The sequence below is a fragment of the Schistocerca cancellata genome, chromosome 4 (genome assembly GCF_023864275.1).
Source record: "Schistocerca cancellata isolate TAMUIC-IGC-003103 chromosome 4, iqSchCanc2.1, whole genome shotgun sequence".
Classification (NCBI taxonomy): Eukaryota; Metazoa; Arthropoda; class Insecta; order Orthoptera; family Acrididae; genus Schistocerca; species Schistocerca cancellata.
The window spans coordinates 219,143,409-219,169,849 of record NC_064629.1 but is presented as its reverse complement, the minus strand read 5'-3'; positions in this window follow the sequence as shown (position 1 = coordinate 219,169,849).

Here is a 26,441-nt window from a genome sequence, read left to right as displayed (position 1 = left end):
CGGAGACCACGGCTGCGGTTACCCTAGCCGCTGCATCACAGGCAGGAGCGCCTGCTATGGTGAACTCAACGACGAACCTAGGTGCACGAATGGCAAAAAGTCCGTTTTTCGGATGAATCCAGGTTCTGTTTACAGCATCATGATGTTCGTATCTGTGTTCGGCGACATCGCGGTGAACGCACATTGGAAGCGTGTATTCGTCATCGCCATTCTGGAGTATCACCCAGCGTGATGATATGGGGTGCCATTGGTTACAAGTCTCGGTCACCTCTTGTTCGCACTGACGGCACTTTGAACAGTGGACGTTACATTTCAGATGTGTTACTACCCGTGGCTGTACCCTCCAGTCGATCCCTACGAAACCCTACATTTCAGCAGGATAACGCACGACTGCATGTTGCAGGTCCTGTATGGGCCTTTCTGGATACAGAAAATGTTCTACTACTGCTCTGGCCAGCACATTCTCCAGATCTCTCACTAATTGAATGCGTCTGGTCAATCGTGGCCGAGCAACTGGCTCGTCACAATACGCCAGTCACTACTCTTGATGAACTGTGGTATCGTGTTGAAGCTGCATGGGCAGCTGTACCTGTACACGCCATCTAAGCTCTGTTTGACTCAATGCTCAAGCGTATCAAGTCCGTTATTACGGCCAGAGGTGGTTGTTCTGGGTACTGATTTCTCAGGATCTATTTACCCTAATTGCGTGAAAATGCAATCACATGTCAGTTCCAGTATAATATATTTGTCCAATGAATATCATTGCATTTCTTCTTGGTGTAGCAATTTTAATGGCCAGCAGTTTACACTGTGTCAAATTACACATTCTTATTAAACCACGTTTAGTTCCGGCGCAGCTCTCGCGGCCTACCGACATCGTCCGCGCAGTTGGGCCTGCTGATTCTCTTCAGCCGAAGTAATGTAGATTTATGACTGGTTACTACGGTCCTACAGTTTTATACCTGACATGGCCATACTTTGGCGTGCAATAGTTTAGTGTCTCTGGCTTCTGAAGAAGGCCAAATTATTTTTCCTGAAACCTGGGTAAAGATTGGTTTTTATTTGCAACTGAGGCTGACGTGTTACATGTTCAATTATCACAGTTGCTCAATCCAAGAGACTTCCCGATGCCATGGAGGGACGGCCGTCACCGTCTGCTGTACCAGAACAGGAATAGGGACCATTGGGCAGTTTGTGTGAAGGCCGGTCCGAGGTCGGGGAAAGCTTACTCCTAGTATGCAACTTACTAATTTGCTGAACATAGCGTGTGACGAGACAGGTTTTCAACAAATAAGTTCGACTCGGGCTTGTGTTCCCCTAGTAAAAGAGACCCAGCTGTGTCGTCTGACGACGTACTACGGGAAAAGCTACTATCCACTTCTGCTGTGTGGCATTTACTGGCAAATGCTCCCTGGGCAGACTCCGACAGCTCATGTGATCGTGGTCACTGTGTCACGTCGGCTAGCGATGGGTCAGACTACTCGTAAGCCTTCGCTTGAAATGACTTACCTTGGGATAACAGAATGATTACATCGCGGATAATAGAATCTGAGTAAGATACGCCACACTGATTAAATCAAACTTACAATCTCTAGAAAAACCGCGGAATTCCACTATGATTCGTTAACCTGATTTCGTCACTGATTCAACTTAAGGCTCGCTGCTACAACATGCGAATTTACGCTCAAAATGTGCAGTCAATGCCGTACCCATCTCATCAGATTTCAACGAAGCGAAGTCCATTCGCCAACAAAACTTTTACACTTAATTTCAAAGAAAGGATCTAGAAGAAAGGAGGAGTGCATTCATATCTGCAGGGTCACTGACATAACTTACCTCGCAGCGGAGCAAGAAACGTTTCGGGCAGTTGTCCCACTTCTCCGTATCTACGTCAAAAGTCCGAAAGCTGGAGAGGGGCTGTGTTTGGCGGCACCTGTTGCTGCAGGTACTCTCGGGATGCCAACGCCTGCAAAAGCTCAGCTTGCTCCTGCTGCTGCTACTGTACTTGCAGCTGCTGCTGGCATAATTCCATCAGCCAGTCGTCCATGATGATGCAACCCGACCGATGCACGTATGAGCCAGTTTCGCTGCCATTTCTACAACTCGTTCCTGGTGTACGGGTTTAAAAGAATGAAATTCGCGAACTGAGGGAAAATACCGCACTATGTGCGGGCCGTATCAATTTGTCAACAGTGTGTGCGTCCGAAGAACAAAACCAGTCGAAACCGTACGCAACCCGGAAACGTCAACAGCACACACAAAACTTGAAAAACAAAATCAGGGGGAAGACAGTGAGAGAGAGAGAGAGAGAGTGAGGGGGGGGGGGGTACCACAGAGTGCACAAGTGAACTGAGTCTGCGGCTGCCTTACCTTCTCACCTAGGTCACCAGAAGCTCTTTCCAACATACTCATCGCGCGCGGGCCCTGTCGGCGTCCGTCGTGATCCAGTTCACTGGCTGCCAGCATCGTTGGATGCGCGTCCTTCGTCGCTTTAGCATTATCGACAGGAGTGGATACCGAGGAATCCTTGCAAACACATCCAGACGCTATTGACTAGACTGGCTACGGTACTACCTAAAGTCAGAACAGTGGCAGTTATTCTCTCCCAGTTACCATGGTTCACACAGCCAGAGGAAGAAAATATACGAAGCATATCTTTTTCAGACTACATTCTCAATATCCACATGCCAGCTGTCTTGCTTCACGTAGTGTTGAGAGATGGTACATCAGCAATTTTGTTTTGTGCCCCACAATCCATCGACTGTTTGGTAAGCAGTAAAAGTTAGTTTCCTCAAATATATTTTCTAGAGCAAATTATGGTTCAGAAATTGTGTACGTAGTTTAGCCAATCGCATTAGGGTCAGCCAATTTGCAGAATATGCTACGATGCCATTAATTTATAATGCCAAAAGGATCCAAAGCACAGAGACAAATTTCGAGAGAAATAGGTCTTTGTGGAAATGAGATTTGTAGACAAACAATCAGACACATAGGCATTACGTGTTTTTTAACCGAGTCTCAACATCATATATTTACTACGAAAAAAATAATCTGCCCACATTATATTATGAATTTTTGATTAATATTTGGGATTATATTTATTATTAATGTTTTTCACAAAACTTCCAGATACAGATTAGTGACATAGTGTATCTTGACAGTAGTGAAGTATGTAATTAACTTGAAACTACAATCAGAACGTGAAGAACAGATACTTAATGCACCACACACACAGTTATAACCTTTTACAACACTTCACTTCATGGTCTGGCCCTCGTTATCGTCATTTTCATAATGCACGTTCTGTGGCTTGAGATTCATATGAAATTGCCGATATATCATCGATCACATCACGAAGTACTACTACTACGTATACGATTTGGACAGTAAATTGTGTTGCCAACCCTAGATAACAATTCAGGAACCCCAAGCAACAAAATTATGGTTTGTGTTTTGGGTCCATATGGAAACGAATATCCGAGAAATAGGTTAGACAGGCTCTCGTAAATGTTTATAGATACAGTGTGGGCCTGGAGATACAGAGAGATGTGGCTCACCGCAAGAGCAACAGATTTCAGGAGTTTACGGACACGTTTCAAAGTCGATGATGGTGTGCTTTGGACACTTACGGTTCTCAGCGCCTTGTAATAAATACGGTATTTTAACGTCAGGTAGGTAGGTATTTATACACCTACATTTCTTTTTTTTCTGTTCTAACAATTTTTACGACCAATTTTATGGTCTCTTTTACGGTCAGTTTTCCGATTTTACGCTCATCTTTTACGGCTTCATTTGGTCTATCCGTCAAAACTAAAGAATTTTAGGATGACAAGGTACTTCAGTTCGTTCGTTTGGGCGTAACACAGATGATGTGACTCCTGTCAAGAGGTGTATAAGCAAACAATTCCACAAATGAAACTGATACATTTCTTACACTACAAACATAAAGAAAAGAAAATCTGTTGCTCATGCGTGCCATATCGTCATAGTAACAATGTTACACTACACGCATTAATCGTGTGCCAGATTATTGACGATTGTAACATACGTGTTCATTGTCAAATATGAACTTATCTTTCACAGCCCTAAAAATTATAAGCGCGACCCTGTGTTAACGTGATACGGCTACTAAATCCTTAAAAGCTGTATCTCACTATCGCCAGAAGCTTACAGGTAAGTTATGACTCTGTTGCTGCTCCACAGTCTCTAGAATTAACGCAAGTTTAACAGGCTGGCACACAGGTTCGTACCTCACAGGCATTTTTATCAGCTGCAGGTGTGGGTGCTTTTATTGATAGACATTGCACACATAATTACAGGAATAGCCACTCTTTGTCATGCTGTTATTTTTTGAACAATATTCCTCCTGACTGCTGCGTAAACTGTCATACGCTCCTACATTATCACGCCTTTCCATTTTTGATGCATAAAGTTGTGAATACATTCCTCTGCTGGATGTTTACAAAAAATAGTCTTCTTAAGCTTGTAATTCCTCAATGCAAGCGGCTCGTCAATTGAGCACATTAGACCTGAATTTATTTACAGACAGTCAACGAATTATAACGCTCACGCTATCGAATTATAAAACTTAAAATTGGTCGAAGGTTGGGAGGGTGAGCTTGCACGTCATTGCCCAAGACATCAGTGGCCCGAGACTCGACAATATCGAGATTCCAGGAAATTTTACGCCGAAAAGTGTTGATGCCAGAGTTTTTGACACTAACTGGCAGTGATACCCTAGTAACATCAAGTATCACTGAGGAAAAGGAAGAAGTAAATATGTAATGTACAAATTGGAATTGTTAATTTATTTGGAAGGGCCCCACTATAATACAGTGCATTGGGCGCTGAACCGAAACGAGTATCTTTTGTCCCACGAAACTAACGAGTATCTTACGATGTTTCGATTACTATGATACAATACAAAATTTCAATTAATGTTTTCTACATATTTTACAATTCACGTCTTTCTAAACTCAGTTGTTTTGCAGGAGTAGTGTCTATGAATTTTCGCGTATGAAGGATTGTGATCTAACCTTCAGCACTAATGTTATTTAACAGTCAAAAATCTTTAACTGTCGTCTCTATATATTTTTGCAAAATTCATTGTCTCTGCCTCCAGTCACAAAGTTCGATAACATACTACTGACGTCCGAACACAGAAATCCTGCAATTATTTATAAAATACTAGACAACAGGAAGGGGAATCAAGTGGAACTATGAAGGTTGTTTGTAACTGATTGGTATACACTGAGTAAACAATGAGCAAAAATAACTTAAACAGGGGATATAAGACGCTACTGGCCATTAAAACTGCTACACCACGAAGATGACGTGCTACAGAATCGAAATTTAAACGACAGGAAGAAGATGCTGTGATATGCAAATGATTAGCTTTTCAGAGCATTCACGCAACGTTGGCGCCGGTGGCGACACCTACAACGTGCTAACATGAGGAAAGTTTCCAACCAATTTCTCATACAAAAACAGTACTTGACCGGCGTTGCCTGGTGAAACGTTGTTGTGATATCTCGTGTAAGGAGGAGAAATGCATACCATCACATTTCCTACTTTGATAAAGGTCGGATTGTAGCCTATCGCGATTGCAGTTTATAGTATTGCGACATTCCTGCTCGCGTTGGTCGAGATCCAATGACTGTTGGCAGAGTATGGAATCGATGAGTTCCGGAGGGTAATACGGAACGCCGTGCTGGATCCCAATGGCCTCGTATCACTAGCAGTCGAGATGACATGCATCTTATCCGAATGACTGTAACGGATCGTGCAGCAACGTCTCGATCCTGAGTCAGCAGATGGTGACGTTTGCAAGACAACAACCATCTGCACGAACAGTTCGACGGCGTTTGCAGCAGCATGGACTATCAGCTCGGAGACCATGGCCGCGCTCACCCTTGACGCTGCATCACAGACAGGAGTGCCTGCGATGGTGTACTCAACGACGAACCTGGGTGCACGAATGGCAAAACGTCATTTTTTCGGATGAATCCAGGTTCTGTTTACAGCATCATGATGGTTCATCTGTGTTTGGCGACATCGCGGTGAACGCACATTGGAAGCGTGTATTCTTCATCGGCATACTGGCGTATCACCCGGCGTGATGGTATGGAGTGCCAATGTTTACACGTCTCGGTCACCTCTTGTTCGCATTGACGGCACTTCGAACAGTGGACGTTACATTTCAGATGTGTTGCGACCCGTGGCTCTACCCTTCATTCGATCCCAGCGAAATCCTACATTTCAGCAGGATAATGCACGACCGCATGTTGCAGGTCCTGTACGGGCCCTTCCGGATACAGAAAATGTTCGACTGTTGCCCTGGCCAGCACATTCTCCAGATCTCTCACCAATTGAAAACATCTGGTCAATGGTGGCCGAGCAACTGGCTCGTTACAATACGCCAGTCAATACTCTTGATGAACTGTGGTATCGTGTTGAAGCTGCATGGGCAGTTGTGCCTGTACATGGCATCCAAGCTCTGTTTGACTTAATGCCCAGGCGTATCAAGATCGTTATTACGGCCAGAGGTGATTGTTTCGGGTACTGATTTCTGAGGATCTATGCACCCAAATTGCGTGATAATGTAATCACATGTCAGTTCTAGTATAATAATTTCTCCAATGAATACCCGTTTGTCATCTGCATTTCTTCTTGGTGTAGCAATTTTAATGGCCAGTAGTGTATTTTGAATGAAAATGTAGATTGTCTGAATAACTGCCTAGATCACAATTTTAATTATTTTCGCCTGTATAGCTTATATTCAGATCTACAAATTAATGTGATAAGGTAATTAATATTTTACATATGGTAATGAATGTACCTGGTAAAAGCACGTATATATCAACACAGTCGTTCGCAATCACTATTTCCGCGAAGCTAGCGCATCATTGCGGCATTATCACTTTTATACAGGGTATTCCAGGAAGAACTGTGAATATTCATGAATATGACGGGAATAGCCATTCGAAGGAAAATCGTCTAGTGAACATGGGCCCTAAAATGCATACTTTAAGAGCTATGAACACCTGTTCAGTAGGAGAGAGATGATATGCAGTAGCGAGGATTAACAAGTCCCAACTGCACTTAAGCTATGCATTTTAGAGCCGTTGTTTTCTAGACATTTTTGCTTCTAATAAGCGTTTGTCATATACCTGAATATTGGCCACTACTCCTGGGCACCACGAATAATCATTAAGGTTACGCTAACAGTTCTATTGAGGACTCACAACAGTCGCTGCCACAAGTTTTTAGGTGAGTTGTCACTTATAGTCTATTTTATTTACTTTGTTGTTTTCTGGTCTTAGGGACTCATTTTGAACCGGGACTGATCACTGATGAGAATTATACTCTACTCAATGAGATTACAGGCCGAAGACGTGTATAGAGACGACTCGGACAGCGGTGGGATACCAACCTTACTGTGGCTTGCCACACGGCCGTACAACCAGGAGTGATGGTCTGGGGTAGCATTTCATTTCAAGCATAGCGGTACGTCTACGATATTCTACACCCTGTTTTGTTGTATTATATGGCAAGCCATCCTGGGCTTACTTTTCAGCAAGATAATGCTTAGCCGCACATGGCGAGAGTTCCTACTGCTTGTCTTCGTGTTTACCAAACCCTGTCGTGGCCATCAAGGTCGCTGAATCTCTCTCCACTTGAGAATGTTTGGAGCAGTATGGGCAGGGCACTCCAACCAACTGGGGATTTTAACGATCTAAAGCGTCGACTGGACAGAATTTTGCCAGTACCCCTCAGGAGGACATGTAACGACTATCAGTCAATGCCAAGCCGAATAACTGCTTACATAAGGGCCAGAGGTGGACCAACGCGTTGTTGACTTGCTAAATTCGTGAAGTTCTATCTCTTGAATAAATTATCCACTTTTTTCTGAAATTATAAACATATGTTTATCTGTACATGTACATCATATATACTAATTTATGTCCCATTCTGATCATTCCTTCTGGTGCGTATTTTTTTGCCTTAGAGCGTATTTATTGCTATGTACGTATAGCTAACTTTAATTTTTATTGTAGATCTGGTTGAAACCGGTCATAGAAAATGAATGAAAGTGAGATCTACACCGGAGTATTCAGATAATTTGGATATGCAGAACACTGTGGTGTTTCCACGATGGAATAATGCCATCTTTTAGACGAATGTAGACGTTAATTCCACACATAGTAAAAAAGACCTCAGAGATATATATTTACTGTCGACTGAAGTGGGATGTCCACTAAAAGATTTTGGGTATCGCACCAGTACGGAACATCACAAGTACAAAACAGCTATTGCCATGGAGGATCCAAGTGACAAGAAGAATGAATCGATATAAACATAAAATGATCGGTCGTTTTCAGAGCCTAGACAGAATAGACATGCGATTATTACACGTGCATTGAGACAGTGGGCAATAGCTGCAGCAGCCTCATTGATGTCAGAAAGTTTTAAATTCAAAGCCTCAAACATCTAGTGCTATCACCCAATGGGGAAAAGAGAAATCGGCTGCGTCGTGCACCAAATACATAACTTTGCAGTGAGCACATGGTGTGTCGTGAGGCGATCACTCTGTTTTTAAAATAATTGAAAATATTTTATGGAAAGAACGACCACGAGAGCAGTTTTTTATTATTTTTTATTGGTTGTGACAATGATTTTATCAGATGGTCTGCCTCATGTGCCATGATGTCAATATGGTTTTATAAATGTTAATGCACGTTTCAGGTATGTGGTTCTGTAATAATTGTAATGTATACAGTTAAATCATGTAAGCCCTCCCTCAAATCTGTTATGTTATACCTTCACAGATCCGATGATGGCACCTTCAGAGTGCTGAAACCGGTCATCTAGTAAACGATATTGAAGCGATCGTGGCTTTTAAATTATTTTAAATATAAATGAAAAATTTAAGGTTGATTGATTATTGGAAACAGCAACATTCTTTCGTCTTCTGACTTCCGCTATAATTTCTGAATTCAGTCCTGATTTCGTTATAAGAACGGATCAAGAAGAATGTGTCAAATCGCTAGTCAGAGAATGTTACCGTTTTGAGGTGAGGAAGTTACAAAAATTGCTATCGGCCATTTGAAACAAACATATCTATCGTCAGCTTTTGCACAAAGATTTTCTACCTTACGTAAAAATGGAGCCGTTTTGTAGCGTATAGGGGGAAAAAAAATATATCTCCTTATACGACGGTCTGGTTGTCGATGAAATCGGAATATCGACATGTTCATTAAAAGTAATTTCGCCAAAGTGTATGCCGTTGTGTGAACCCTACGACCTATAATGTTACTGACAGGTGAAGAATTACCTTCCCTCATTACAGACGTGCCTTTTATCAGGGCACAGCAAACGGCTATCACAAGCAGAGGCGCTGCAACTATTAATAAAAAACAAAACACGCTTGGACCCGTAAGCAATTACGGGCTCCAGCCGCCGAGAAAATGTTTTGATATGCTTGTTTAGCCTCGAAATTATCACCATATGGCAGGTATTTAGTGACATTAACGAAGTTGTTTGTTCTACTGATATTCAAACTAAAATATATCACTGTTGCATTTGTGCCTTCTCTCGCTGCTCGCCGTACCCTTACTTCAAATGATTTGAATGTTTTATGATATACATCATCTTGGTAATTGGATAATGAGCAAGTTCTCTTGAAGTGAAAAAATTGAAATACTAGAATTTTTTATGTTTTTGATGATAAAATCTATTTTCAATAAGATATGAAATACTTATTTTTATTCTCAGTAATTCCAGTATATTTCCCGATATCACAAAAAAGTTGTCATTGATGTCACATACTTCCAAGGCAAAGAATAATGAAAAAAAGCAACGTGAAACTGGATATGGAAACGGAGCACAAAAATTCGAAACTGTGCTCTTTAGGCACTACGCTACACATTCACTTCGTTTAATGCTGTACACACGAACTGATGAAATAGCGTCATACCTTTGAATGTCTTTTTCTCGTAAAATATTGAGTATTGGCACCTACGAAACCATGAGTGTCTATTTTCACCCTTCTTTCACCAAGCGATGTTTCGACTGGGTTAGAGAACTACCTATAGCGGCATCCACTTGTAAGATGCAGTCCGAAGAAACTATTGATGTAACTCCACTCTCACTTATGCAACGATGGCGTTCATTCAGTACTTCCACACAAGAGACACAAGTCTGCCAATCCCTATGGTCATAAATGTCTGTACTGAGAAAATATTGTACTATCGAGGTCAATCACACCGTCCTGTACCCTCAGCACTTCTATAATGATATTGGGATTGTTAAAGTAAGAATAAACCGTATTTATTCCGTGGAAACTGAGACGTTCCGTTTCCTGTGATTAGTGGACTTCTTTATTCTCTCTTTTAGACTCTCTTCAAATAGTTCAAATGGCTCTGAGCACTATGGGACTTAACATCTGAGGTCATCGGTCCCCTAGAACTTAGAACTACTTAAACCTAACTAACCTAAGGACATCACACACATCCATGCCCGAGGCAGGATTCGAACCTGCGACCATAGCGGTTGCGCGGTTCCAGACTGAAGCGCCTAGAACCGCTCGGCAGACTCTCTTCCTGAAACTATACCAATGCTGAGCTTTTCTAAGAAATTTTGGGGTGCTAGTTGTGGATTGCATCACCGGGACTGGGATGATGGCATCGGATAGAACATTCACTACTCCAACGGGTAAACCGAGCAGTCTATGGACTGCACAGTCGGGCATCTCAGTATGCGTGGAAGTTCTCTTTGGAGATTTTTACGATCAATATAGTCCTTATATCCGCCTCATAAATATGTCCAGCTGTGAATTACGTACGTGTATTAGCTTCATAACTCACAAAGACGAAGTAAAATCAGAAAATTTCTGTCAGCGCGAGTAGAATATTATTGCTCTACTGTTACTATGATTATAAAAAGAGTTGATATTAAGCTCAGGGAAATGAGACGCTTAAAGTAATAAATGAGTTTTGCTATTTTGGGAGCAAAATAACAAATGATGGTAGAAGTAGAGAGGATATAAAATGTAGACTGGCAATTGCAAGGAAAGCGTTTCTGAAGAAGAGAAATTGGATAACATCGAGTACAGATTTAAGTGTCAGGAAGTCTTTTCTGAAAGTATTTGTATGGAGTGTAGCCATGTATGGAAGTGAAACGTGGACGATAAATAGTCTAGACAAAAAGAGAATAGCAGCTTTCGAAATGTGGTGCTACAGATGGATGCGAAGATTAGATGGATAGATCACATAACTAATGAGGAGATACTGAACAGAATTGGGGAGAAGATCAATTTGTGGCACAACTTGACTAGAAGAAGGGATCGATTGTTAGGACATATTTTGAAGCATCAAGGGATCACCAATTTAGTATTGTAGGGCTGCGCGGAGGGTAAAAATCGAAGAAGGAGACCAAGAGATGAATACACTAAACAGATTCAGAAGGATGTAGGTTGCAGTAGGTGCTGGGAGATGAAGATGCTTGCACTGGGTAGAGTACCGTGGAGATCTGCATCAAACCAGTCTCAGGACTGAAGACCACAACAACAACAACAACAACAACAACATTAAGCTCAGAGTAGGGCTGAGAATGCCGAATCCACAAAAATTTGCAGACAACATTTGGTCGGGAATGCGCAACGACTACAGAACGACATCCAATGCTTGTTAAACTAACTTTCACCAGTTAATACCTGATGAAATAAAGAGAGCAGTTCCTTATTAAATTAGCTGAAGATAATGATTTCAGACCCGGCCGTGGTCGAGTGGTTCTAGGCACTTCAGTCCGGAACCACGCGGCTGCTACGGTCGCAGGTTCGAATCCTACCTCGGGCATGGATGTGTGTGATGTCCTTTCGGTAGTTAGGTTTAAGTAGTTCTAAGTCTAGGGGACTGATGACCTCAGATGTTAAGTCCCATAGAGCTTACAGCCATTTGAATGATTTCAGCTTAACACTGTAAGCTAGGCGAACTCCGACTTCCTTTTCATGGCTGATTGTTTCTAACTCGAATTTTCTGCAATGTTTACTGTGCAAAGTTTGACTATTAAATCAACTACGCTAAAAGAACGTAAATTCCATTAATTATTTAATGTAGCACGCTGTAGCATAGACACATCTCGCAGTAAGACAGTCAATCTACGCAATCTTGGTAGTAATGAATCTAACTTTAATACGTTTTAAGTTTTGATAATGTAGACAGAGTTTGAATGACATTTTGTGGTAAGGAATACAGTAGATCAGCAAGTATGAATTAAGAGGTACACACAAAAGAAGATATCATAGTATGCCAAATTTGGTGAAGCGGATCGATCTTCCAACAAGACATACTCCGAACGCCTACATTTTGGCGTTGCAAAGCAATTATGTGGACAGCTGTACTAACCTCAAGAGAGGTCACAATATTTTTTTTTGTTGAAGATCTCTTCTCATTTAATTTTTCTTCCAGTTGGTTCATAATAAAGTCTCCCTTTCTGCATAAAACAGCTGACCCAAACTTACCAAGAACAAACATCGACCTCACTGTATTATGAAGGGCCATTGACCCACTATATTCATTGCTTTCTCGGTTGTCGAGTGAAGAGTAGGAATGACGCCTAGGCTACATTAATAATTCAGCGAATAATAAAAATTTTATTATTTTCAGAAAGATACAAAAACTGTTAATTAATTTGCTACCTCATTGGTTTTAATCAGCATTATGAAATGCAGAACTCGCACTCTACAAACCTTTTCATATTTAAGTCTTCCACAATAATTTACAATATGATACTAATTATAGTACTGTTTATCACTTGCAATTTAAAACACAATATGGCAAAATCGTAAGCCAAAGCAATATATAATCGATAGCAGCTAATAATTCTATCACCACTCATTAAATGTTACGCATATAGAGCTTATCGCGAGCATTCTGCCTTTTCTCACTTTGGTCGAATTGCATGTGAAGTGGAGGGAGGATTCAGCTAATTTACAAAAGTTCCTATTTGAAGGATCGGGATCGCAATCACATGTTTGGTGTAGTTGACAAAAATTGATTAACACGACATTTATTAGATTCTCTATTGCGCGAAGTGTGGAAACTTGTGGTATGCTGGTTAAAAATTGTGATTCGGAAGAACCATACCCGCTCGTTCTTTTACTTTGTGTTTAATATAAAATTTCGCGGCTTAAAGTGAGGTTGTGGAGAGGAACAATAAAGCTTTAAAATTAACTCCTTTTGAGTCATTATTGCATAAACTTTGTTCTCAAGCTCGTTGAAAGTTAGGCGTTTGCCGCATCTGAGTCTTCTGAAGTGTGAACAGGAACAATAAATAAAGCATCTGTAAGCCAAATCTTCCCGAACAATGACAACTCTGAAGAACGAACCCGAAGAAACGTTATTGACTGTTACACTGTTTTCACTGCCATGAGTCCAGACACCAGCTACTTGAATGAGTCCTGGTACCGTTTCAGGCACGTGCCGCAGTGAGGAAAGAAAGTTAGTGGAGCAGAGACGAAAGGGGGATCACTTTAGCGACCATAAGGACCGACTAGAGAGTATCCACTGCTAAAAGTGACGTACACAAAGGGCATACCCTTATGGCATGAAGTCTCGAAACGAACGTCTCGACCTCGATGGAGCTGGTTGGCTGTTAGTATTCTGCTGTTGTGAGCATCTATGCAGAACGTTTAAAAGCCAATTAAAACACGAGTAGGTGGCAAGGGTGTTGGTCGTCCACGCCTCAACACGAAATGTGGGGTTCAGAAGCTTTCCCGCTGTGTAAAGTTGGGGTGTGATCTATGGCAGATTTGACGACAAGAGTGCAATACTGACGCACGCGAAACAGTTTTGGAGCACATCGATAAGCGCACGTTGTTCTCCGGGGTGCTTGTACAGTGACGGGAAAAAATGGCAACACCAAAATATAACAAATGTAGAGTAATGAAATATCGGGAGTAGATTTGGGCAGGTAGCATATTAAAGTGATTAACATTGCAAGATTACAGGTCAATGTAAGTGCAAGGTAAGCCATTGCAAATGCGAGATGTGGGTACATTATTAACCGGTATAGCCGCCAGAATGTTAGATGCAAGCATGCAAACGTTCAGGCATTGTGTTTTACAGGTGTCAGATGTCAATCTGTGAGATAGAGTTTCATGTCTGTTGCACTTGGTCGGACAATACAGGGTCGGTTAATGCTGGTTGTGGATGACACTGGACTTTTCGTGCTACGATGTAACATATGTACACGACTGGAGACAGTTCTGCTGATCCAACAAGGCCGAGCCAACATGACGACACACTGTACAGCATGTTGGATTACAACAGAGGTATGTAGGCGAGTGTTATCCAGTTAAAAAACACCCAATGGAAAGCTGTTCATGCATGGTAGCACAACAGGTTGAATCGCAAGACTGATTTAAAAATTTGTACTCAAGGTGCGTGGCATAAGCACGAGAGTGCTCCCACTATCATATAAAGCCGCACCCAATATCGTCACTCCAGGTGTAGGTGCAGTGTGTCTAGTACGCAAACAGGCTGATATGAGGCTCTCAACTGGCCTTCTTCTGACCAACACACGTCCATCACTGTCACCGAGCCAGAACCAGCTTCACCAGAAAACAATACAGACCTCCACCCTGCCCTCGAACGAGCTCTCGCTTGACACCTCGGGAGTCGCAAATGGCGATTGTTTGGTGTCAGTTGAATGCACGCTACAGAGCGTCTGGCTCGTAGGTGTTCTTGTTGTAACTGATTTGTAGTAGTTCGTTGTGTCACTGTGGTGCCAACATATGCTCAAGTAGGTGCTACAGATGCAGTGCGAAGCGCCAGAGCTATGAGCCGAACACGATAGTCGTCCATCTCTGTAGTGCCACGTGGTTGTTTGGAGCCCGGTCTTCTTGCGCCAGTAAACTGTTGTGACCACTGCTGACAACAATCATGTTCAGTGGCTACAATCTTGCCAAGCCTTTCTGCAATATGGCGGAAGGAACATACAGCTTCTCGTAGACCTACTACACGATCTCGTTCAAACTCAGCGAGGTATTTGTAATGGCGTCTTTTTCGTGTTAAAGTCCTTCTTGACTGATATCAACTCAACACGTCCAATCTCGAAGTTCACTAACGCCCATGACTGTTGCAGCGTGTATATAAGAGCGCCACTATTGAAATTGTAATAGACAGCATCTTTCAGATGCAGAAACATACCTATCAACTTTCGTTTATGTTGCACAACTTTTTCTTGGTGTTGCTGTTTTTTTTCGTTCGGTGTATTTAACCTTTCGCTGCATGAGCCCAGACTATGCGCTGTACGATTTGCGATGTTAGTAGTGTTTTGTCATGACATGCCGGTACGCACCAGTACTGGTACGGCGACGTTAGTTTGAAATATAAGCATCAGGTGCGTTACAGTTGGAGAAAGATGGGTCTGGATAAGGTGAGCGGGGCTTTACTGGTATAGTTGTTTGATCAAAGCAATAACAATAGTGCTGCTGCTGCTCGGGGTATCGACGCAGCAAAGGAGTACGGAGAGGTCCTCTTTCTGCACCGCGGTTGAACAACGTGATTCGGAAGCTCGAGTTAACTAGCTATTTGGGAATTGCTCCTGGGAGAGGCTGATGACCAATTGCGCCACAAATTGTTGAAAAAGTTACTGTTGTGTGGAATGCTGGACTCAATGTGTGATCTTCAAACAGTGCACAAGCTGTGTCACTTCAGCTGAACATTCCATGGTCCACCTTTCGAAAAGTGCTGCAAACAACTATGAAATGGTATCTCTAGTCCGGTTCCGGAGTGTCGTGGATGCAAATGGTCGGCACATTGAGCGACATTTGTAGCCTGGAACGTAAACGTGGTACGCAATTAACAAATGTTGTCTTCTGAAGGGGGAAATTAAAATGTGTTATTTTCAATGGTTTATTAGTTATTTCTCTTCCGCATGTACGTATAAATATTTCCACTAAGTTTTATTGTGCTACAATCAAAAGAACATACTCTTAATAAATGTACTACAGTTATAACATTTTGACGAAGAGTAAAATATGTAAAGATTTTTGACGGTACTCAACGTTTGGCAACGAGATGAAACGGAAATTGTTGACCATACAGTACAATCTCGTCAACATTAGGCGATAAACACAAAGAAACAATAGGGCCTACTGGAACAAAGAGCAGCAGACGTGATTTAGACTGCATCTTTATTTTCATTTATTTTAGTGGCAACTCTGCCTACCTTTATTCTACGTATGTTGAATTCTAGGACTACTAATCCATTTCATTTTGAAGAAGACTCAAAATGGCTCAAATGGCTCTGAGCACTATGGAACTTAACATATGAGGTCATCAGTCCCCTAGAACTTAGAACTACTTATACCTAACTAACCTAAGGACATCACACACATCCATGCCCGAGGCAGGATTCGAATCTGCGACCGTAGCAACAGCGCGGTTCCGGACTGAAGCGCCTAGAACCGCTCGGCCACAGCGGCCGGCTTTGAAGAAGATTTTTGCGGAAACGTGTATACTGTTCTGAGAATATTTTTCAGAAATAGCCGAACTCGTCCTACTATTCATGCTCAAATTATTGCATTGGCTGTCAGAGAACCAGCAGCTCATTGTGGGGAACTTAACCAGACTTTAAAAAGGCAAGGACTACAGAAAAAAAATAAAAAAAGCTGCAATTACATTTGCCGCCGCCACCCTTTCCAGCACTTGATTGAAAAGTGGAGTCCTGGAAAATCTATGTCCCTTCTTCAGAAACTCTAGTGAGCTTATGAACCAGTGACTCTCCCATATTCTGAAATTGTAGGAACGCTAGCGAAATATTTTGAATCATTGGTTCATGTTGCTGCTGCCAGATATGGTTTTTTTTTCAGTTTTTCACGAAGTCAAACGAAAGCTATAAAGAGTGGATTACTCAATTACAGGGCTGTCTCGGGGATGCAGATTTCATTACGAGAACGATTATTGTTTGAAATCTAACGGAGAGTCACTAATTCGCGACATGCTTATCATACACTCCCCTGACAAATGGAAGAAGGCCTGCTGATGTAACCCGCCTTCGCAGGATCGTTTGCTACTGATTTGGTCATACGAACAAACGCACGTATCTACTGACACAACACAGTGCGACAGTGCTGACGTACTCAATACACACCAACAGCTGTGATGCCTGAGCAACCTGCAGAGCTCTGACCCCTTCGGTAGCTAAGCGAAGGGGCCCATTTTTGATTCTCCGCCGAGTCGCCGATTTTCTCCGCTCGGGGACTGGGTTTTGGGTTGTCCTAACGTTCGTATCGTCGTAGTTGGTATTACACAGTTGAGATGGCTGAATGAGCGCGGCTAGAAAACCAATAAATAAAAAAATTAGGAAAGTAGGAACCTGCAGGGGTACATAAAAAATCACGGGGTCGCATGCTTCTCTACTGAAACAGTAGGAAAGCAAGTTTAGAAATTCGAAACTACAATCTAGTTCGTGCTGTGACGTAAACCACAAAACAGAGGAATGTTTCACACACGTGTTAATTACTGTAAAAAGACCAGAAATAGAGCTGAAATGTGCGAAACGAAGAGTAAAAAACAAAAAGAGCAGACATCCAAGGCTATGACAACATTTAATAGTAAATGACAAGTACTGTTCGTAACACAATTGTGCAAGTTCAAAAACTTTCGCGGAAGCAACGTTACATGAACGCCATCTCTGCCGGCAATAACAGGTCATTAACCGTAACTCTTCAAGATAACGAAGTGCCATTACACCGGTTGGTCTGTTTCAATCGTTAACCTGTAGGCATAGTGAAAGTTAGGAACGATAAAGTTAACGGACTTTAAAAGTTAGCTGTTCAGGTACAGTAATCAGGAGATTAGAGTAAAATAATAATTATCAACAAATGTGATTTATCAACAACTTACAAAACGGGCTACATTCGTAGTTGTAAATTCAATAAAACGACAAATTTGCTAGGACTAGAGTTCGTCAATCTTTCGGGCTTCACCATTCACGAGGGAGAAAATCAAATTTAAACTGACATTCAGAATGTAAATTAAATCAGATATACAAATATCATGTTATTTATACCTACGCAACAAGCAGTACCACAGGTTACAAGGCACACGTTATGCTGAGGCCGACCGTGGTGACGAAAGTTTGCAAAGAACACAACATTCGTTTTGGTTCAAAGATAAAGCGAAACAGGAACCCGACGGCCTAGAACAAAATGAGGTTATCGGAGCCATAACCAGTCACCAACGGACAACGTCGATAGTAGTTTTTCAGAAACCAAACAGCTCACTTCACACCTGAGGAGATTTCAAAGCAACGGTTAGTTCTCACTCTATTATTCTCACTTCTCAACTGAGGAGATTTCAAATCAACGGTTAGTTCTCATTCTATTATTGATTCATACCCTATTCCAAGGTGGAAGAACTTATGCTGATATCAGTTTGTAGTATGTATTTTGCAGTGTTGAATCTTAAAGAAGCTTATTTGCAGATTCCCATGGACGATGACAAACACAGATTCATGGTTATAAATACTCCATTTGGTTTCTAGTGCTACAAAACGTGGTTTTTCCGAATAGCCAGCACAATGAGTGTGTTCCAGCAGTATTTAGAACAAGTAATTCGGAAATATCAGAACGCTGTTAACTACCTTGATGACATTCTCAGACAGAACTCCGCAGGAAATCTTAGAGTATTTGGAATCTGCTTTCAAAATTCTACAGGCGGAAAATTTGAAATGCAACAAACACAAGTGTATACTACTTCAACACGAAGTACAATGTTTAGGAGACATACTGTCTGCACGCAACATGACGACGACGCCGCAACGCGCTGACGCCATTAAGAACCTTCCAGCTTCCTAGGACGTCAACCAACTACGTTCCGTATTAGAACAAATAAATTATGATCGGAAGTTTCTCCATCATGCAGTTTCTATCAGTGAACTACTGCGCAAGTTGTTACCTAAGGACACCAAATGGAAGTGGAGGAGTGCTTGTCGACGTGCATTTAACAAACTAAAACAGTCTTTACTTGGCTGCAAATGTCTTACGATATAAGATACCATCAAAATCTGGGATCGAACAGTACATCAAACGGAGGGGCTTACTTATGAGGTGTTACCCAATGTATCAGAGAATACGAGGTATGCACTTACAGTACACAAAGCTGTCATTCTCGTTCATTTAAAATCAGGTAAGACATGACTCGTTATCCCTGCGGTGCTAAAACTAACTACATATGCAACATCTACACTATTGGGGCACAGTTCATACCAGACGCACTGGCCGAGAGCATTACTTCCGTAAAAATATTGACAGAGCCATTGAAATGATGTTGGCTAAATCGCACTTATGTCGAAAACACCAGTCAGCTCCACCGTGACAGTGTTTACTGTGGCCGCAGGCAGCAGAACCTTGGTCACGATGCTTCCACCAAATTTCCATCTGCAATACAGATGTCATCGATATCTTCAGCAAACACTACTCAGATTTTGGCAAAGGTCTTCTCTGTTTAATGATTGCCGTCATCTATCTTCACTGACAACGGTACACAATTTTTGTCACAGGGATTCAAACTATTTTGTGAAACAAACAGCGTTTCACACTTCATGGCTCGACCGTTTCATCCTGAGGCTAATAGACTTGCTGAAAGATTCGTACAAATTTTCAAGCAGCACACGACGAAGCTGTTTCAACGGTGCAATAAAGAAAACGCTTTATTTGTGTTTATTGATCTTCCTCTGTCAGTACAGAATCGCTACACACTATGCACAAGCTCCTGCGGAGAAAATCCATGAAAGATGGCATCGGACATTAACGTCAATTATAAAGACATTCATGCATCAGCTTGCAGAACTTCAACGACAGAGAAAACAAAACTCCTTTAAACAGGATCCGGTACGCCTTTCAGTGTACTAGTATAGAAAAATATGTGTGTACCAAGGTTAGTCATAGAGCAGCTAAGCATTGTTCTGTTTAAGATGAAATGTTCACATGGAATCGCAATGAGCCATAAAAATGAAAGCAGGCCGTACCGTGTTCACATGCATAAAGGTAGAACTCAAAAATGGTTCAAATGGCTCTGAGCACTATGGGACTTAACATCTATGGTCATCAGTCCCCTAGAACTTAGAACTACTTAAACCTAACTAACCTAAGGACAGCACACAACACCCAGCCATCACGAGGCAGAGAAAAATCCCTGACCCCGCCGGCAATCGAACCCGGGAACCCGGGCGTGGGAAGCGAGAACGCTACCGCACGACCACGAGATGCGGGCTAAAGGTAGAACTCCTAGGCTGTTTCAGAGAAGGGGTAGAGTTATATATAGCCATCCAGCGACCTTGCAATGTAGCTGGCAGCTGCTCCCGCCAACTGGCTCAGCTACATCCAGCCCACGGCGTCGAAATGTCGAACGCTTGACAGGCCTTCCCCGTCACCGTAGTTTTGCTTGAGTTCCCCATGGTGCCGCAGGTGAATGCCGGGGGGAACAACGTACGTGCACCCATCAGATCCGCACGCCGGAAAGCAAGGAAGCAGCATGCTAATGACGCCAACCTGCTTCATCCGTTCTCCCATCCCCTTACCTCCCCCCTCAGCCCAGGGAAGGGACGTTGTCTACGAAGCAGGTGCCAAGCGGTGCCTACAGCCCGCTCAATACAGTGCTCTAAAGACAAAGACTATCTTCCGACCTATCAACTGCTATTTATAGAGTAATCAGACTATCAAAAGTGTCTGCAACATTACCTTCAGCTTAGACTGCCAAGAGACAGATTTCATTGTACTAAGTTTAGAACATCAAGTTCCACGCTCCAAATTCTACCAGAGTTAAGTACCATTTTGTAAAATACTCTTAATAAAATCATTTGCTATATTTGACTGTGTTGCCTCATTTCCGTTATGTTGCCAACCTGTCAGACAAGTGTTTAAAACTCATAGCGTGCAACCTTTAAGAAATTATAGCAGGGGAAACTCTTCTATGGCTACCGCGAATGTTTGTGCTAAATTAATAGTAGTATTCGTACACTACATTCACAACATTTCCATTATTTTTTTATCTTTGTAGTTTGATATATGTCGTGCTACAAAGTCAGTCTGTCTTCGGGAGGTATTGAGTAACACAGATATGTCAGTTTCTGTTGCATCAGTGTACCCGTACAAATTACAAAAAAATATGTATGTATGTATGTATGTAGGTATGATCCACATCCCCTCCTAAACCAAGGGGCCGCTTTCAACCAAACTTGGTACACATACAATTTACCGTATGAAAAGAATCACTCTGGGGGTAAAAACCACCCACCTATCAACGGAGGGGGATGAAAAATCAGTGTAGCTAATGAAGCGAAAATATCCATAATCTAGTCATCCAGTAATCACGAATGAAAGCAATTAGAGAGGTGCAGAAACTTTACACATAATTTCGAACCCCTACGAAACTTTTTCTCGCTGACTAATCCACAACATTATGAGAGGAAATAGTCTTATCCCTTACTATGTTTTCTCTGTTCATGCTGTAGAATGCCATATGAAGAAAGACGTTTTAATATATTACTCTTTTACTACCAACTGTATTCGTGATATATTTTGCAGACAGTATTCACATATAACACAAAAAATTACATCATTGTACGTTACTTACGTCAGGAGATATGACGTCATAAACACTGAGATGCGTGCAAAACTAATGCATCAAGCAATATCTTTAAATTTATAACTGATTTGGTACTAACACTATTCCCAACACTTTTCACAGAAAATATCCACGTCTGCCTCTGAATTTTCATACAAAAACTTATCATTGTACGAGACATAGTTCAAGTGATAATGATGTCAAATACTGAAAGGCGCAAAAAACTGTCGCATTACGCATGGCGTTTTAATTTATTACTTCTTTACTACTAACTCTATTCACAACAAGTATTGCAGACATTAGTCATATACACCACTCAATGCACCTGCAAAATTATATCTTTGTACAGCGCTACGTTAATGAGATATGACGTCATAAACATGAGTTATTGAGTTGCATGAAAATGAAACTGCTGTGTAAAATTCGCTCGACATACATACGGAAAGTGTGTCCAAATAGGAATGAAATCCGTTAAATATATGTGAAATACGTTTGAAATGTGTGAATGCGAACAAAGTCACGTGTGGAAAGTTCATCGTAAACCCCTGGAACAATGTCAATCAAATGTGTACACATATCAGTTACAGTCTGGAAAGAAATACTGTTGGGGTAAGAACCACCAGCCTCCTATTAGGGTGCGCGCGATGTCGTGGAGAGGGAAGGGAAGACGAGGAGATAGACAGACAGCAAGGGAAAAGGAGAAGATAATCACATATAGGAGGAGGAGGCGATGGACAGAGATAGGGGCAGGAGGAGATGGACAGAAATTGAGGGATGAAGAGGTGGACAGAGGGAAGGGATGATGGAGATGGAGAGAGACGGGGAAGGAGGAGATGGATTAATAGAAGATTGCAATAAATAAAAAAATGGGCAAAGCTAGGTACTCTGCTAGTTGTTATATAATGAGATCTCATATATAATACCGTTCTGTTTCTATTTATCACACTGACTTACATATTTATTTATTTATTTATTTATTTATTTATTTATTTATTTATTTATTGTTCCGTGGGACCACATTAAGGAGAAGTCTCCATGGTCATGGAACGAGTCAATACATGAAATTATAACACGATAGTGGAAACAGATAAAATGAAATATAAGAAACATATTCAGGCGACAATTCGTAAGTTTAAATAAAGAAAATCAACAATGTAACACTGGAATTTGCTTAATTTTTTAGCTCTTCCAGGAGCTCCTCGACAGAATAGAAGTGGTGAGCCATGAGGAAACTCTTCAGTTTAGACTTAAAAGTGTTTGGGCCACTGCTAAGATTTTTGAGTTCTTGTGGTAGCTTATTCAAAATGGATGCAGCAGAATACTGCACTCCTTTCTGTACAAGAGTCAAGGAAGTGCATTCTACATGCAGATTTGATTTCTGCCTAGTATTAACTGAGTGAAAGCTGCTAACTCATGGGAATAAGCTAATATTGCTAACAACAAACGACATTAAAGAAAATATATACTGTGAGGGCAATGTCAGAATTCCCAGACTACTGAATAGGGGTCGACAAGAGGTTCTCGAACTTACACCACGCATAGCTCGAACAGCCCGTTTTTGAGTCAAAAATACCCTTTTTGAATCAGATGAATTACCCCAAAAACTAATACCATATGACATAAGCGTATGAAAATATGCGAAGTAGACTGCTTTTCGTGTCGAACTGTCAACTATTTCAGATACTGTTCTAATGGTAAATAAAGCAGCATTTAGTTTCTGCACAAGATCCTGAACATGGGCTTTCCACAACAGCTTACTATCTATCCCAGGCGCGGGCAAACTTTGCACGCGGCTCATGAGCGCACAGCGCTGCACGTGTGCTGCTCGCGTGCAGGCGTCGACCGGGGCTGTGGCGACAGCCGGCAGGTTGCGGCAGTGTAGTGCCAGGCTAAGCTGCGGACGTTGATGCGAAGCGAGCACTATGTAGTGAACGTTGTGTTTCAAGAAACGGAGAAGTGGAGATTTGCTATCTTTTAAAAAGTAATGGGAGAAATATTTTTTCTTTGTGCAAAAACGTGAAAATTCGAAATGTTTAATATGTGGCAGCATTCTCGCTGGTCAACGGAAGCTTAGTATTGAAGGCCATTATAATAAATTTCACAAGGACGAGTACAATTTATTGTCGGATTCTGAGCGGATGGGGAATTGACTGAGCTTAAGAAGAGAGATCTGACGATACCAGATGAATCTGTCGTAGTTGGCCGGCCGGAGTGGCCGAGCGCTTCTAGGCACTACAGTCTGGAACCGCGCGACCGCTATGGTCGCAGGTTCGAATCCTGCCTCGGGCATTGATGTGTGTGATGTCCTTAGGTTAGTTAGGTTTCATTAGTTCTAAGTTCTAGGGGACTGTTGACCACAGCAGTTAAGTCCCATAGTGCTCAGAGCCATTTGAATTTGTCGTAGTTGCTGTTGTCACGAGAGATCTGCGACTTTCTCTCGTCATGTCTCTCATCTAACTGATTAAAAATTTTATGGAGCACTGGTTTCAAGTTTTCAGGACGACGACAATAATAGCCCAGCGGTATGTGTAAGTTATAAGACTGCGCTTAATATAGCGAGTGCTGGAAAACCATTTGCTGAATTAATTAGTCTCGGTTAATAGCAAACATCAGTGATGAAAATTTACGTAACTGTTTGTGTTTTTCTGTATGTAGAAATTTTGTTCCAGATATTAAACGTATTGTAAACTCCACCTGTAATAATTAAGTAAAACGTATCGTAGGTAATAGGTACTCTTTCAAACCATGATTTCCTTCAAGCACTCCTACTAACCTTATTCATTCACTCAATAAAGCAAGCTAGGAAACAAAACGCATTACAGAGGAAGGAGCGGACAGAAGGCATGGTGGGAATGGGAGATAAGCGGGTGGCCAGCTTGCCCCTGTGTGCACGCGGAACACCTGTTAACTGCACGCGTGCAAGTACACCGCACATTTGCAGTATTCCTGCCCGCCCCTGATCTATCCGAACGCCTAGGAACTTGAACTGATCCGTCTCGCTTATAATACGCCCATTCTGTCTCATGAAAATATCGGTTCTTGTTGAATTGTGAGTTAGAAACTGTAAAAACTGAGTCTTACAGTGATTTAGCATCAAATTATTTTCCACAAGCCACGAACTTATTTCATGAACTACATTATTTGATACTGTTTCAATATTACACATAAGATCCTTCACTACCAAGCTGGTGTCACCAGCAAACAGAAATATTTTTGAATCACCTGTAATACTAGAAGGCATATCATTTATATAAATAAGAAACAGCAGTGGCCCCAGCACCGACCCTTGGGGAACGCCCCACTTAACAGTGCCCCATTGGGACTGAACATCACTACCAGTCTCAATATTGCGGAGAATTACCTTCTGCTTTCTGTTCTTAGAGTAAGAGGCGAACCAATTGTAAGCTACTATCCTTACTCCATAATGGTCCAACTTCTGCAGGAATATTTTGTGGTCAACACAGTCAAAAGCCTTCATTAAATCAAAGAAAACACCTAACATTCGCAGCCTTTTATTTAATCCGTCCAAAACCTCACAGAGAAAAGAGAATATAGCATTTTCAGTTGTTAAGCCATTTCTAAAACCAATCTGTACTTTTGACAGCAAATTATGTGAATTTAAATACTCCAGTAATCTTGTATATACAACCCTCTCGATAACTTTAGCAAACACAGATGACATAGAAATAGGTCTATAATTGTCAACATTAACCCTGTCTCCCTTTTTGTAAAGTGGCTTCACTACCGAGCACTTTAATCGGTCAGGAAACCGACCACTCCTAAAGTAAAAGTTATAGATGTGGCTAAGTACTGGGCTAACATACATAGAATAATACTTCAGTATTCTGCTAGATACCCCGTCATATCCACGAGAGTTCTTGGTGTTTAGTGATTTAATTATTAACTCAATCTCAAAAAAAAGGTTCAAATGGCTCTGAGCACTATGGGACTTAACTTCTGTGGTCATCAGTCCCCTAGAACTTAGAACTACTTAAACCTAACTAACCTAAGGACATCACACACATCCATGCCCGAGGCAGGATTCGAACCTGCGACCGCAGCAGTCGCGCGGTTCCGGACTGAGCGCCTGAACCGCTAGACCACCGCGGCCGGCAACTCAATCTCCCTCTTGTCATTATCATGGAGGAGCATTTCAGGTAACTAGGTTTCTATTTAGTTCACCTGCTATATTCAGAAATTGATTATTAAATACTGTACATATATGCGACTTATTAGTAACACGGACATTCCCACTACGCACTGATTCTATATCCTCGACCTGTCTCTGCAGACCAGCCACTTCCTTTACGACTGACCATATGGTTTTAATTTTATCCTGAGACTTAGCTATTCTATCTGCATACCACATACTTTTTTGCCTTCCTAATAACTTTTTTAAGCACCTTACAATACTGTTTGTAATGGGCTGCTGCATTTAGATTGTGACTGTTTCTAACGTTTTGATATAATTGCCACTTTGTTCTACAAGATATTCTTATCCCTTTAGTCAGCAACCCAGGCTGCCTGTCTGTGCTAGTACCCTGTTTTGAACGTTCTAACAGAAAGCAACTTTCAAAGAGCACGAGAAAACTCTTGAGGAAAGCATTATATTTATCGTGTACTGTATCAGCACTATAAACATCTTGCCACTGTTGTTCCTTGATAAGGTTTACAAAGGTCTGTACAGCAACTGAATCAGCTTTCCTAAAACGTTGATAACTATATCTGACATGTGTTGCAGCACAAAAATCTTTTAGAGTTAAAATTTGTGCATCATGATCTGAAAAGCCATTCACCTTTTTGCTA